The sequence below is a fragment of the Moschus berezovskii genome, chromosome 5 (assembly GCF_049115385.1).
Source record: "Moschus berezovskii isolate FMDL1 chromosome 5, NW_MosBer_1.0, whole genome shotgun sequence".
NCBI lineage: Eukaryota > Metazoa > Chordata > Mammalia > Artiodactyla > Moschidae > Moschus > Moschus berezovskii.
This window is the reverse complement of record NC_142464.1, coordinates 66103441-66119385: the sequence shown is the minus strand read 5'-3', so window position 1 is coordinate 66119385 and position 15945 is coordinate 66103441. Positions and strand designations below refer to the sequence as shown.

General features: G+C 43.0%; 1 long non-coding RNA gene across 2 annotated transcripts; it reads right to left on the bottom strand.

Moving 5' to 3' along the window:
* Positions 1–9174: 9174 nt before the first annotated feature.
* Positions 9175–15738, bottom strand: LOC148777840 (uncharacterized). 2 transcript variants are annotated; one of them, XR_016037372.1, is made up of 3 exons: positions 15635–15738; positions 14463–14575; positions 9175–9443 (listed from the first exon to the last, which is right to left on the bottom strand). It is a non-coding gene; the product is annotated as an uncharacterized LOC148777840 (long non-coding RNA). The 2 variants fall into 2 exon arrangements; XR_016037371.1 differs by having other exon boundaries at positions 15415–15681.
* Between the last annotated feature and the right edge of the window lie 207 nt (positions 15739–15945).

Here is a 15945-nt window from a genome sequence, read left to right as displayed (position 1 = left end):
AATATTTGTTATATTGGGGGGATTAAATAGTATTCAATTTCTTTTTTTTTTTCTCTTTTTGACTAAACAACTGAAGTGTTAGGACAATGTCTGTATGAGTCTACTTGTAACAGGGAAATGATTTAAATTTTCTTTTATTAGTTAAATTGTCTCTTGAAATTAGTAAATAGAAATCTAATTGGTTTTCTTTTTATTAATCTAATTAATTTATATAAACGTTGCTCCAGATTAAAGCCCAAATATTTTGAAAGCATCCACAGCGAAAACCAGGCGATAAAATGGCTGCTTATCAAGTCAGCCCCTACATTTTCAAGTTCACCTTTTTACCTTTTGTTCTTATACAGTGATGTCATTGCTTAGAATTTAGCTATTTCCAGTAAACCAATGTGTGATTTTAATGACCCTACTGAATGATATTTTATTTTGTATACTGAACTCATAAAAAAGTCAATAATGTAATTCCAGTTTATCTAATACAATATCTTGATATTTAATAGACAAACATATTTTGGAAACTCAAGGTTAACATTTTTATTATTCCATGGACTTTATTGACTGATTTCAATCAAGGTAGAAATACCTTTGGTCTGAGTTGGCCTATCCCCACAGGGATGAATTGTTAGAAGAAAGATAAGGTAAGGAAAAACAGCAAAAACAGTGATGTTAATATAAACAGTGAATAGAACAGAAAAACAATGTTTGAACCATGATAATCTCTGATCATTTGAAGTAATAAAGGTGGCCAAATGCAAGAAAAATGAACATAAGGATACTCAAATAAGTGATGTTTGAGTTAGAAGAAAATAAAAAATCAATATAGGCAAACATTTTGCAAATTATAGGCTTAAGAAAAGGGAGAATAAGAAAAACCACTCCAAACTAAATGAGACAAGATGTCTATTGCTAAGACTATTAGCAAGGGGATAAAGGAATGTAAAGAGTACAAAATGTTTAAGAAAAAGGAGGAAATCCTGTAATTCGCGACAACATGGAGGGCATTATGGTAAGTGAAATAAGCTAGGCAGAAAAAGACAAATACCTCTGATATCACTTATATGGGAAATAAAAAAAAATTGAACTCATAGAAAAGTAGGGTGGTAGTTGCCATGGTTTGGGGGTGGAGGAAATAGGGAAAAGTTGGTAAAAGGTAACACATTTCCAGCTCTAAGAAGAATAAGGTTTGAGGAACTAATGTATAACGTGGGGCATTGGCAGGCAGATTCTTTACTGTTGAGCCACCAGGGAAACCCCTATGGTTGAAATTTGCTAGGAGAGTAGAACTTAAATGTCCTCACCCACCTTCCACCAAAAAAAGGTAAACGTGAAGTGATGGATGTGTTAATTAACTCGACAGAAGGAATCCTTTCACAATGTATTATACCTCAGTGAAGCTGGGGGAAAAAAGAAGGAAAACAAGCTTTAAATAACTTCAGATTTCAGTTCCACGTTCAACTTGGCTGTGACCTGATTAATTTACTACTCTGAGTTCAAGTGCCCCCAAATCTAACATGAAAATAATGATATCTCATAAGATGCCTGCAAAGCTGTCTTAAGCTTTCCAGGTCTAAGCACACAGTAGAGTCAGCCCCTCTCCTGTCAGATCAGTTCTTTCTCCTTCCAGGGTAATTAAGTGGTACCTGGCGTGTGACTGCTCATTCACTCTTTATTCCCCAGCCTACCTATAATTACATATGGTCCTGTGACTACATTCTCTCCAGTAGAATGTGAGTGGACGCTAAGATACTGGGTGTGCCTCTTACGTGCCTCTTCCTTGATTAGAACCAGTGGAGGTCCAGCTTTGACCGTGTGGGTGAGGCCAAGGCCACAGGCCCTGAATGACAGCACGGAGCAGACCTTCCAACAGTCTCGACTTCGTGGCTCACATAGTTCCGGGAAAGAGCAGAATGCTTCTATCCTATTCAGCTTCCATTAAGGGAAGCACCTGAGGCAAAATGAGGAGGAGGGTACAGGCATGGCCAGAAGAGTCATCAGAACATGAATAGATAGCTGTGCAGTTTGTGAAAGCCATCAGGGAGCCCTCGAGTCAAAGTTAGCTGTCAGACATTTGGGAAATTACCCAAGATGAAGTATCAGAGCCTGGGTAAGAACCCAAGTCTCCTTCTTTGGTCTTAGACCAGTGTTTTTTTTTTTTTTCCTTTTTTCGGTGAAAGGGAAAATAAATGAAACCTTTAGGAGGTCAAATGGCTTTCCCAGAACTGAAGGAGAATTTTGGTTCAACCCGTTCTGAGCTCAGTGATAGAGCATAAAACTTCCTGGAAAATTATGTAAAAGATAACCTGTTTGCTATATAGCTTGCTGGGAACAGGTCCATGTTGACATCAAGAAAACCACCAGAAAAATGCCAGTGCCAAATTCCTGCTTTGTATTTGCAGCTTCCCTTCTGCAAGGAGAAACCATGTAATCTCATGAAAAAAGTGTTGGGCAAGGTCATTGACCAGGTGAATCTTCTCCCTGGGCTGTTTCCTTACAGGTAAAGTAAAAGGACTGGACTAGTTTTATGCAAAATTTCACCTGGCCATAGGCCTGAGGATAGGTATAAACTTTGTGGCTTTACTAAGGGAGGGCAAGGAAAAGTATTGGTTTTGTGGGTGGAGGTGAGATAACGCCAGGGGTGACTTTTTAGAATTGTACTGAAGGTGTCATGAGAGCATTGCATCAGATACTCTTGATGTGCCCAACTCTGGAAGTAAATGATGAGTAAGAAATAGTAGCTGACCTTGAGGAACTCAGAATTAAGTAGAAGTCTTGGTGGGAGTTAGTGTGGGATGGGGCAAGGGAGAGGGAATTGAGGGGAGTCCGGGGGAACCTTGGGGAATCACACAATCTCTGATTTGGTTTCTTTCAATGAAATAGCAACTCCTCAGGGATGTTGAGAGGATTGGAAATAACATAGATAAACTGACCAGGGCAGCATCTGGAACAAAAGTGGAACCTACAAGATAGTTTACTGTCATGACTAGTGTGGCAGGGTGTATGAGTGACAGTATTTCCAGGCTGCCCTTTGCCCACCCCCAACTCTGCTCTAGATGAAGAGACTGCTTTATTGGGTTGCGCACAAGTGGGCTTCTTTGGGTGTGAAACACTCTCTGAGGTGAGGCAAAAGACTGGGATGCAGAGTTAAAAGGAGCTGAAAGGGGACTTCCCTGGTAGTCCAGTGGATAAGACTCTGTTCTGTCAATGCAGGGGGCCTGGGCTTGATTCCCTAGTCAAGGAACTAGATCCCACATACTGCAACTAAGAATTTTCGTGCTACAACTAAAGACCTGGTGCAGCAAATAAAATAAATAAATATTGAAAATAATAATAAAAAATAAATATAACTGATAGACTTAGAGGAGAGGCTAAGTGGTCTAATAGTAAGGAATTCAGTGAGGGGAGATGAGAAGTGAAAGGCAAATGGCTCTTGGGCTTGGGAGAGGAGAGGCACAGGAGGTGGGTGATGGCTGAGAGCTTATGGGGTAAGAGAACCAGGAGGTTGGGGGCAGGGAGGGCTGTGTGTGTGTGTGGGGGGGGGGAGTTAGAGGGCGGAGATGTAAAAGCGTAGCAAGATTTTGAATGAGACCCCCGCCTTTATTTTTGAGAGATAAGTTAAAGAATGAAGGCTTCCTTTTTTGAATGTTTTTGGCTGCTGTGCCTCTTTAATTCTGATGGCAGTGAAACACAGAACCACAAGGGTTTGGCATCCTAAATCCTCCCACTACATAAATACATAACTGGAATGCATTGTGGTGATAGAGGTATTTATTGATACAAGGGCCTGTTGGCATCACAGGAGGAGCATTTCTTTCTCCTGAACGGGTCAGAGAGAAGGAAGCAATTGATCTGTTTGTGGGCCAGGTTTGACTCTCCCTGGATAAATGATCTTGGTAAAGTCACTGAAACTCTCTGACTCCCGTTCCGTTCCATCACTCAGTCGTGTCCGACTCTTTGCGACCCCGTGGACAGTAGCCTACCAGGCTTCTCCGTCCATGGGATTCTCCAGGCAAGAATACTGGAGTGGGTTACCGTTTCCTTCTCCAGGGGATCTTCCCGACCCAGGGATCGAACCCAGGTCTCCTGCATTGGAGGCAGACGCTTTAACCTCTGAGCCACCAGGGTACTCATCTGTAAATGAAGAATGATTAAGAAGTGCCCTCCTTAAAGGCTTTGCACAAAGATCAAGTGAGGTATTGAATATATAACATGAAATGGAGAGGCTGGTGGGAGTTCTAGTTGAGAGTATGGATTGTGAGGTTGGATTCTTGTGGGTTTGAATTTTGGCTCAGGATGCTGTGGACAAGTAATAGGATATTTGTGGGACCCAATGGTCAACACACAAAGAGCTTAACACGCGCCTGGCACAGGAGAAGCACTCAAGTGTTACTGAATTGTCTTTGCAAATCTTGAAGCACTGTGAAAGTGGCTATTACTAATTTTATGATTCAGACTAAGGCCCAAGAGTACCAAACTGTAAAGGTAAAAACGCACAAAGGGTGGGGATGAGGTCCTATGTTAGTTTCCTGCTGCTGCTGAAACAATGATCACGAACAACACAAAGTTATGCTCTTATAGTTCTGGAGGTCAGTCTGAAATGGGCTAAAGTCAGAGTGCCACAGGGCTGATTCCTTCTGGAAATTTTAGTGGAGAATCTGTTTTCTTGCCTTTCCCTGCTTCAAGAGTCTGACTCCATTCCTTGGGTGACAGCCCCTTCCATCCATCTTCAAGAACAGCATGAGAGCATCTTCTCTCCTCTCTGGCCCCTGCTCTGTCCTTGCAACTTCTTTCCAAGGACACTTGTGTTTTCATCAGGCCCACCCAGATAATTTAGAAAACTCTCCCCATCTCAAGATCTGTAACACAATTACCTCTTCAATTTTTTTTTTGCCAAATAAGGTAACATGTCCACAGATTCCAGAGATTAGAATGTGGTCATCTTTGTTTTTGTCTAGTTTCTAAGTTGTGCCCAACTCTTCACGACCCCATCCTCTGTCCGGGGGATTTCCCGGCAAGAATACTGGAGTGGGTTGCCTTTTCCTTCTCCAGAGGATCTTCTCAACCTAGGGATTGAACCTGGGTCTGCTGCACTGGCATGCGGATTTTTTACCACTGAGGGAATCCCGGATGGTCATCTTTGGGCAGTTGTTATTCAGCCTATCTCAAGTACCTGGGGAAGGAAAAAGGAATTTCCAAAATGGAAAACTTGCAAACTGGGAAAGCTAATTTCAGATAGTGAATAACTACCGAAAAGTTAGAAACCTAATGAAGGCAAGTAATGAGATGACAGTGCATATGTGTGACCCCGGTCCCCGTGACTAATGGAGAAAGAAGACTCTGCCTCCTGCTTTCTTCCCCTTCCTGGTGTCTCTCAATCCCCATTCTCTCTTCATGTGTTTCCCTCTTTCCCCCTCTCTCTCCTCTTCCTCTCTGTGTTAAGAAGCAGTTGCTGCCATAAGCCTTGCTGTCATAATGACCTGATTTTTAATTTTGAATTAATTCCTCCCAAGCTTTATGACCTTGGTCCAACCACCTAACCTCTCAGAACCTGAAACACCTTTTCTGTTAAGATAAGTGTAAGGACAGTGACCTTGGGGAGACGGCTGCAAGATATAACATGAGATAGCTTTTTGACTTGAAAGCAAGTTTTCCTCTCTCAAGTAGAGAGAGAAAACAACTGGGAGAATAACTCCTAGTCCTCCCTCCCATTTTTTGGGGAACGGGGGTCTCTCTAGGGCACTCTTTCTGTGCCAGTCACTCTTGTAGGCACTTTCATACATATTGTCCCTTTTGTTTCTTAGTTGCTGCATGCGGGATCTGACCAGGGATCAAACCCAGGCCCCCTGCATTGGGAGCATGGAGTCTTAGCCACTGGACCACCAGGTGCTTCCATTTGTTCCTTTCAACAACGTTTTGAGACATAGTTACCTCCCCTTTTTGATAGCAAAGAAAAATCTGTTTCTTACTCTTCTCACATTTCTGACATCAAATGTGAGGGCCTTTTACCCATACCAATCAATTTTCCAACTCTCTGGACACCAACTGGATGTACTATAACTCCATTCTGACACTGACCACTCAGGGTTAGGGAAGACCCCACAGGTTAAGGGCCCAGTCCCACGGGACTGCCCCCGATTCAGACAGCAATCGTATGCAGTGAATCTCCAAATTATTCACATGTCTATGGATGCAGACTGGGGGCTCCCATGATCCTCTCTTCAGGTTTGATAATTTGCTATGATTCCCAGAACTTGGGGAAACACTTGTTTATATTTATTGGTTTATTATAGAGGCTTATACATAGGGCTTCCCAGGTGGTGCTAGTGGTAAAGAACTTGCCTGCCAATGCAGGGGACATAAGAGACACAGGTTCGACCCTTGGGTTGGGAAGAGCCCATGGAGGAGGGCACAGAAACCTACTCCAGTATTCTTGCCTGCAGAATCCCATGGACAGAGGAGCCTGGCAGGCTGCTGTCTACAGCAAAGAGTCGGATACAGCCGAAGCGACTTACCACGCACTTAGAGGACATAATAAAGGATACAGATGAACAACCAGATGAAGAGATTCATAGAGCAAGGTCTGGAAGAGTCCATAGTGCAGAAACTTAGTCCCTGTGGAGTTAGGGTGCACACCCTCCGGTTCACCAACCCAGAATCTCTCCACATCCCAGAGTTTAGAAATTTTTATGAAGGTTTTACCTCATAGACCTGAACTGATCATTAACTCAATCTCCAGCCCCTCTCCCCAACCCAGAGGATAGACGTGGGCTGAAAATTCCAAACCTCTAATCATGGCTTAGTTTTTCCAGTGACCATCCTGAAACTCTCTAGGAACCCATCCAGAGTCACCTCATTACAACATAAGACACTTCCGTCACCCAAAAAAATGCCAAGGGATTTAGGCGCTCTGTGCCAGGAACCAGCGTCAAACACCAAATATTAGAACAAAAGATGCTCCTTGTACTCCATCACTCAGGTGTAGGAGTTCTATGTCAGGAACTGACAGGTGGATCCAGAGAGTTGAGGTGATTGATCAGATTCACATAGTAGGAGATGTCCAAGCTATGACCCTGACCTGACTCTCCTGACCCCGCAGCTGTCTATGGCATAGAAGTACATTTCATTGTTGGTAGTTTTAATTTCTTGCTACATATCTTCAAATGTATTGATATAACAGTCAGAACATTCAATTATTATTTTTTTTTTCTTATAAAACAACAGAAGAGAAAGCCTTCTCTAGTGGAGTTTTAACTTTGGGTGTGGCTCTTGGTTTTAATCTGTGTGTCCACAACTGTCCCCAAAGAGTTGCCCTGTTCCTGCTACACCCAGCAGGGCAGGCAGCACAAAGTTCTGTGCTTTTTATGCAGAGATGCTGGCGGGCAGCCAGCCCAGGGCTCTGAGCTCCTGCTCGTTGTAGTTCATATCTGCCAGGCTGGTCACATGAACGGAAGTGGATGACTGGAGAACACGAAAGCCGTAATTAGGCAGAGTGGGAGTAAGTCATCACGGTTGTAGCTTTACCAGCATGCATAGCAGCAGATGCCACCTGTACCTGCGGCCAAACTAAGTCAGCCTGTTCTAGTGAGAGGCGGTGCTGCCAGGCTACACCTCACTTAAATGAGAATAGAAAGAAGCGTCCTTTCTGGACAGATGCAACATTGGAGCTCAAAAGTTTCTTGGAACCAGTTATTAATAGAAAATGTCCCCCTTCCTCTGTTAGGCAGAGTTTCCTGCCAAAGCAGACACAGATTGCATCTTAATCTCCATCGTCCCCCTGGACCTTGGCAGTGTAGCACAATGAGTAAGAGCCTAATTTCTAGGATTGGGTCAAAACTCTACCACTTACTGCTGTGTGACCTTAGGCAACTGACTTAACCACTCTGTGACTTGTTTCAGTATAAATTGAAGAGAATAGCTATACTTATTTCAAAGGTTCTCATGAGGATACAATGACTTAACACACATACAACTTAGAATTGTTCCTGGTCAAAGTAAGCACCATAGAGTTGTCAGCATTATGACCTCCAGAGCTGCAAGCCCGGTTACTGGCAGGAAACAGAGTCCCCTCCCCCAACACCCCTCTCCTTCCAGTTGCAGGCCTCCTCTTCTACCTCCATTCTAGAAGTATCTTTCTGCTACTTCCACTCTTCTTGACTCCCTGATGACACCAGTGAACTTGCCTGGGAGCTAAACTTGCATGCAGGCATATTTAAGAACTTCATCTATCTTGCTGGGAGTATTTGTTAAGATAAAAGCTAACTGTTGAAACAAAGAAAGCTAACATTGTAGTGACTTAAAGGATATAGAAGTTTATAATTTATAATTGTCACAAACTATAGTACAGTTTGGAATGGATGAGTAGTCTCTGCCCTCAGTCTTTGTTTCTAGTACCATAGCTTATGCTTTCTCTAGGTCAGCTAGTCTCTAGCCAGTCATTTTGTTATGCATAGGAAACAGAGGTCATTTACATGATCTCTGAACCTAGGATAATATTTAGACCTAGTCTGGGCTCTAAGAAATCTACAGCCTGTAAACAGTTCTTATTGGTATTAATATATCGTGTGTGTGTGTGTGTGTGTGTGTGTGTATGTTGCTCAGCCATGTCTGAGTCTTTGTGACCCCATGGACTGTAACCTGCCAGGCTTCTCTGTCCATGGGATTCTCCAGGCAAGAATACTGGAGGGGGTTGCCATTCCCTCCTCCAGGGGATCTTCCCGATGAATTAGTAGATCATATTCCCAGTAAATCCTCCTGGCTCACTTTACCCCTTCATCTTTTTTAAAAAAATTTAATTTTATTTGTTTATTGATCATGCTACATGGAATGCAGGGTCTTAGTTCCCTGCCAGGTGTCAAACTCCCACTCCCTGCAGTGGAAGTGCAAGTCTTTACCACTGGACCACCAGGGAAGCACCTCCTCCTTCATCTTAACAATCAGTGTCAAGCTGACCTACCAAATCAGGTCAGCTCCCTGCAAAATTTTCTTTTCTATGGTTTAACGTTGACAATAAACATTCACATGGTAGAAGGTGGCAGTGAAGAGAACATCAATATTTGTAATTGTTGGTTATTGGCTGCAAATGGGGCTGGCAACATGAACTCATTATCCATAAGAAGTGGGGTACATGTGGGCCGCATGCAGGAAAGTGTACGTGCATACAGACAAAGCACAGACTCCACATTTGTAAAAACGCTTTATTTTGCCATGTGTTCTTTAATTTTCACTCAGATATCTCTGACCCAGGAGCATTTGCGCTGGGGGGAGGAGGCGACGCAGTCGTATTGATTTCCCAGGGTACCTGGAGGTCAGAGGTCCTGCCCTAGTTTCTCAGTGGCCGCCAGCAGCTGCAGGAGGCAGAGATGGAGCTGTCTCTCCCATCCCGGCATTCCCATCCTGGCTCTGTGTGACTCTGTGATCTTCTTCAGGTTGGAGCTGTCTTTGGAAACACACTGTCCCAGAAATAGATAAGACAAAACAATATAGGATGCTCCATTGATCTAGAAGTATGAGGAAATGCGTGTTCAATTGCACTTTACTTATGCTTTCATTCACTTATTCAGTAAATGTTGATTGTCTCCTTTGGCTCATTCAGTGTATGTGCTGGGACAAAGGGTCAGCAGACAGAACAAAGGAATCCAAAAACGCAGTGGCTTCAGAAAGAAGCCTCTGCTCTTTGCAGTCACAGTCGGGGCAGTCCGGGTGGGTGGGATGGCTTGCCTACATATGGCTACTGGGCCATCTGTTGCTCCCGCATCCCGTGGACACTGTCCTGTGATGTGTGTGGTTTGTGCAAGGATTCAGAGGGTGCCTCACTCCTCTTCTCTGCACAAGGGAACCTGTTTTGACAGAGTGTTTACACTCTAGTTTGACAAACTGTAAACATGTTGAACTTAAGAGATGCCATAAAAACATCTTCATGAAATTTGTCATTGCATATGTTGTTTTTGAGATAACGTTTAAAAACAAAGGAAAACATGTTTATGCATGGAAAGCAAGCAAGTATAAACAAGTTGTTTGCATTGGAGAGAAAGGCTCTGGAGGCACTGGGTGGCTTTCTTCAGACTTGCTTGCTCATCTGTAATATGCTGCTGCTACTGCTACTGCTGCTGCTGCTAAATCACTTCAGTTGTGTCCGACTCTGTGTGACCCCATAGACGGAAGCCCACCAGGCTCCCCCGTCCCTGGGATTCTCCAGGCAAGAACACTGGAGTGGGTTGCCATTTCCTTCTCCAATGTGTGAAAGTGAAAAGTGAAAGTGAAGTCGCTCAGTCGTGTCCGACCCTTAGCGACCCCACGGACTGCAGCCTACCAGGCTCCTCCATCCATGGGATTTTCTAGGCAAGAGTCCTGGAGTGGCTTGCCATTGCCTTCTCCCATCTGTAATATAGTGGTTTAAAAAAAAAAAGCATAATTTTATTTATTTATTTACTTATTTTGGGCTGTTCTGGGTCTTCCTTGCTGCACGGGTTTTTCTCTAGTTGAAGCAAGTGGAAATTACTCTCTAGTTGCAGGTGCAGGCTTATTTAGTTGTGGAGCAGAGACTATAGCATGTGTGGGCTTCAGTGGTTTCAGCATGTAGGCTCCGTACTTGAGGCTCCCAGACTCTACAGCACAGTTTCAGTAGCTGTGGCTTAGTTGCTCCTTGATATATGGACCAGGGATTGAACTCATGTTTCCTGTATTGGCAGGTGGATTCTTTACCCCTGAGCCATCAGGGACGCCCCTATAATTGTTTTAAATAGGCATTGTCTCATAGGATTTTTATGAGAATCAAATGGACAGGACTTGTAAAGCAAGGGCTCTGTGGTCAGGTTGCCTTGGGTCCAAAGTCTAACCCTATTTTACCAAGGGGTATAACTTTTAGAAACTCACTCCAGTATTCTTGCCTGGAGAATCCCCGTGGACAGAGGAACTTGGTAGACTATAGTTCATGGGGTTACAAAGAGTCAGACATGACTGAGCAACTAAGCACACACACACATATAGCTTTTGGAAGATTACTAATTCCTCTGGGCCTCTGTTTTTTCAGCTGGGAATAATAATAGTGCTTTTACCTCATGGGGTTATTAGGAAGATTAAATAAGTTAATCCATTTGAAATACAAAACTTCGAATCTGGTACATATCAACCATTTAATCAAATTTACATATGGTTACATTTTACTTATAGTCCCAGTGTAGTTCCTGCCATGTAGTAAATGGTCATCAAAAAATAACTATCAGGTGATAAATAAATGGAGATAGAACCATCTGAAGTCAGTTGTTCACTTCCAAGGGAGCAGACTTGAATTTTTTTCCCAAGGACTTCCTTTGGTAATTACCTTGCCCCATTGCACGGGGTTCTAGAGTAACCAGGGGTGACTTTGGGACCCACACCAGCAAATCTTTGTGCTCCATCTAAATGCAGAAATTTGCACAAAGGTGGGCAAGGATCAAGTATGGCTACTTGGAATTACCTTTGAATGATGACTATAGTTGCTGGAGGAAAGAGGGTCCCTTTATCTGTCATTGAGAGCAACAGTGCCTAAATGGTTGGGTTGTTGCCTAGCTACCAATGAGCAACTTGCCCACTTCTTGGAGGGAGGTAGCCACAGCCCATCACCAAAAAATAAGCAGAGCCGAGAGGTGGAGAAAGAAGTAACAGAGCCTTAACATCATTGTTTTAATCCTGGATCAATCCTTTATACCTGAAGCTATACCATGGCACTTGAACTTCCTAAATAGATAATCCTATTATTTATTTATTTATTTTTAACTGATGCTATTTAGAATTGGGTTTATCTCATTTATAACTGAATGGACCATCTTACTAAAGGTTCTGTTCCTAAACATAACTGGAAAGTAGTATGATTGAATGTTTGATATGTAGCAGTAATAATACTTGTAACAGATAATATTTATTAAGCTCTGCTACATGCCAGACACTGTTCTAAGTATTTTGCATGTATCAACTCATTGAGGCCTGAGGAGGCATAGTTACTCCTGTTTTACAGATGGGGAAAACCGAGGTATGAAGATGTTCCTTGGCCAGTGATTTCAGAGTCAAGAATAAACTTAAAAACTCAAGGAAGCACTGGATTATCCAAAGAACTTAGCTTTTTATGTTTTTCAAGTGATATTAACATCACCTTAAACATTTTTGAACTGCCTTTAAAAAGAATTATTATTAGAGTCGGTTTATATCAGAAAATAAATATCACAGTGAGTAATAACACTTCATGTTTGGCCAAAAGGGCATGCCTGTGCTTGCTAAATTACTTTGTTTACTACTTGTGACCCTCAATGCTATTTAGCTGTTCACACAAATCAAATTCACCTTGAAGGACACAGGTATGTGGCCATTAAGGGGAATATAACGTGGGCCCTGGAGGTCATCCTAAAAGGAAGACTTCCAAACTGGTTTGTGCAAGGTATGCTTTTGAAGAGGACGGCTGAGCACATAAATCATAGTGTGCTGTTTTAAAAACAATCACATCACAGTATGCTCATACCTTATTATTATTATTTTTTCTTTTAAGTATGTATCCAACAGAGGCAAGGCATGGAAGTGTTTGCATTAGGGACTCTGCTGACTCTAGTTGGTGTCCGGAAGGTGAGCCAGCTCCTCAGCTGAGCCTGAGAAAGTCTATTTCACTCCAAAAACAGAGGTCCAGGTTGAGAAAGTAACAGTCCTTTGATGTGGGCAGCACTTGAACACTTCAGGAGTCTAACAGAAGAGACTGAGAAAAAGTTATAGGAATGACGTCCACCCCTAACACTCCTAGTAACCAAATCTGGATGAAGCATTTTCTGGTATGGAGAGATTAGGAAAAGAGATATTTCCCCACATGTTATGAAAATCATTTAAAACATTCTAAAAAGTTGAAAGAAGAGTACAGCACCTTTATTCAACAACTGTCAACCTTTTGTTTGTATGGGTATATGTTTGTGTATGTGCGTGTGTGTATTTAGAATTTTACTGAAGCTTCTGAAAATAACTTTCAGACATTGAGACACTTTGCCCCTAAATAACTGAGGTAAGAATTAGGACATTCTCCAACATAACATCACACTTGAGATAATATTCCCTGATTTCATTTTGCTCATCCTTACTCAAGTTTCTCCCAAATGCTCCTGTATCTTTTATAGGTGTTGTTTTCTTCCACTCATTCCAAATCAGGATCTAATCAATGCATTGCATTTTGTTGTTACCTCTCTTTATTTTCCTTTATGCTAAAAGTATTGTGCACTTTAAAAAAAACGAACAAGCAAAAAAAAATATTGTCCCTCTGAAGAAAACAGGCAGTGGTCCTGTAGAAGTTTCCACAGTCTGGATTCATCTGCTTGCTCTCTCCTGGTGCCATTCATCTCACTATTTCCCCCCAAATATTTTGTGTAGCTGAAAGGTAGACCCAGAGGTTTGACAAGATTCAGGTCACCCATCTTTGGTATAAATACTGCATAGGTGACCCTGTGAACATCAATTGCCTCTCATCAGGAGTCACATAATGTCAGGGTGTCCTACCATGACTAAATAAATGTGACCTCTAGCCCAAGGTGGTAACTGCTAGAGCTTTCTACTCAAATGTTATTTCTCTCCCTGTTGCAATTAGAATCCAGTGGGAGATACCTGAGCACCCTGCACACACCCTTGTGGGCAGCAATCTTCACTGAATGATCTAGTCCATCCTGTACATTTGAGAACAACTTGTGATGGCTTCATAGCACTATTTCTAGAGCACCTTCAACTTACTTTCTTTGTATTTCTTATGAATCCTAGGTCACAAGTATTCACTTGGCTGTTCTTCAAAAACAGCAAGATCTTGCTCAATGCTGATAGAGAAGTTCTGTAAATATGTGTAAACATTTCCTGTTTGGGACAGCTGGAAACATTTACCCTTAAACATCCCCAGTGGGTAGTGGAGGAATCAGCCTGGCTATGAAAATTTTATGCTGTACCTGCACCTAGAGTTTTCAGATTCACAATATAGACAGGCTTCCCTGGTTAGTAGTCCACTGGGTTCTCCTGATACAGGGGATTTCAACCCTGATGATACACTTGAATCATCCTGGGAGCTTTAGATTGTGTTCTGATCCATTTGGATCAAAATCATGAAGGTGAGGATAAGAAGAAGTATATTCTAAAAGCTTTCTCAGTGATTCTATTGAGGCCAGGTAGGAACCACTTAAAAAGAAGTCACAGTTGTCCCTTGAACAAGGTAGTGGGGGAGTGCGAGGGTTGGAGGTGATGGGGTGAGTAGGAGCGCCCACTTTCCGAGCAGTCAAAAATCAATGTACAGTTTTTAGTTGGCTCTCTCTATCCATGGTTCCTCTGCATCAGCCATTCTACATCCAAGAATTTGACAAACCCTGGATTGGATTGTACTGTATTGAAAAAATATGGACAATGCAAACTGTGTTCATTCAAGGGTTAACATGCTTCAAAAAGGTAATTATAATATCAGTATCTAACATCAAGACATCACATACCTTCCTCCAGGATGGTGGTTGCCAAACTTCGTCCACATACTAGAGGCTCTTGGGGGAGATTTTATCACTTCTGATGGGCAGGTTACACTCAATACTGATTTGAACAGGAATATCTGGGCATGGAAACCAGGCATCAGAATATTTTAAAGATAATATTTTAAAGGTAATTCCCATGTACATCTAAGTTTTGGAAACACTGCCCCGGAGACTGTCTTCCAATGAGACAGCTTTGATTTGCTCAGGAAGGCAACTATATCAGTTGAAAATGTTTGTGGCAAAAGTGAGCAGCAAAACCGGTTCCGTTCCGTTCCGTTCCGTTCTGTCGCCCAGTCGTGTCCGACTCTATGCGACCCCGTGGACTGTAGCCTACCAGGCTTCTCTGTCCATGGGATTCTCCAGGCAAGAATACTGGAGTGGGTTACCGTTTCCTTCTCCAGGGGATCTTCCCGACCCAGGGATCGAACCCAGGTCTCCCGCATTGGAAGCAGATGCTTTAACCTCTGAGCCACCAGGGAAGCAAAACCGGTTAATGGCAGCTAAACCCAAAGGACTGGAAAAGACTCTGATGCTGGGAAGGATTGGAGGCGGGAGGAGAAGGGGACGACCGAGAATGAGATGGCTGGATGGCATCACCGACTCGATGGACATGAGTGTGAGTGAACTCCGGGAGTTGGTGATGGACAGGGAGGCCTGGCGTGCTGTGATTCATGGGGTCGCAAAGAGTCGGACACGACTGAGCGACTGAACTGAACTGAACTGAACTGAAACCCAAAGGACACAATTTTACTTAAAAAGAAGTCTGGAGGCGAATCTGGAGTTTCTCCTGAGGCTCTGTGGTGTCGGCAGGGACCCCTGCTCTGCCCCCTAAAGGACATTTGGGGCTACTGGTTTCTCATCCTGTTTTTGTTACCTCAGGGTCACAAGATGGCTGCTGCGGCTTTAGGTATTTTACCTTCACATCAGCTTTCCAAGGTAGAATGAAGGTGGGGTGGTGCAAAAAGCTTTATTCCTCTGAGGTTCTGTCATTTTATCTTGAGATGGAGACTCTCCCAACCAACTTTCTCCTACATCTCTTTGGCCAGAGCAGGTTCACATTTCTACATCTAACCCAATTCTCTCAAGGGAATATGGGACAATATGATGGTTTCGACCAAACACAGTTGTTCACCTACGCCTGGAATAGATGCCTCCTCTCACAAGATGAATGGATTTCCACTGGTTGATGTTCTGTTACCAGGGCAGATCTGGAGTGATTGCTTGTTAGGCAGCTAGCAAACTGTCTGCAAGAGCAAGCAATGAAATGACTAAAAGGGAGAGGAAGAGGAGAAATAGTACTTAGGAAACCACAGACTTCTCCATTTTGCAAGAAAGAAGCTCCAGCCATTCCTGTTACAACAGTTCTGCCCGAGGCTAGTGGCATCACATCAGAAATGCATCTTTTTCAAATTGGGATCTTCCAGGTTCTAGTTTAAAGGCCTTCCCT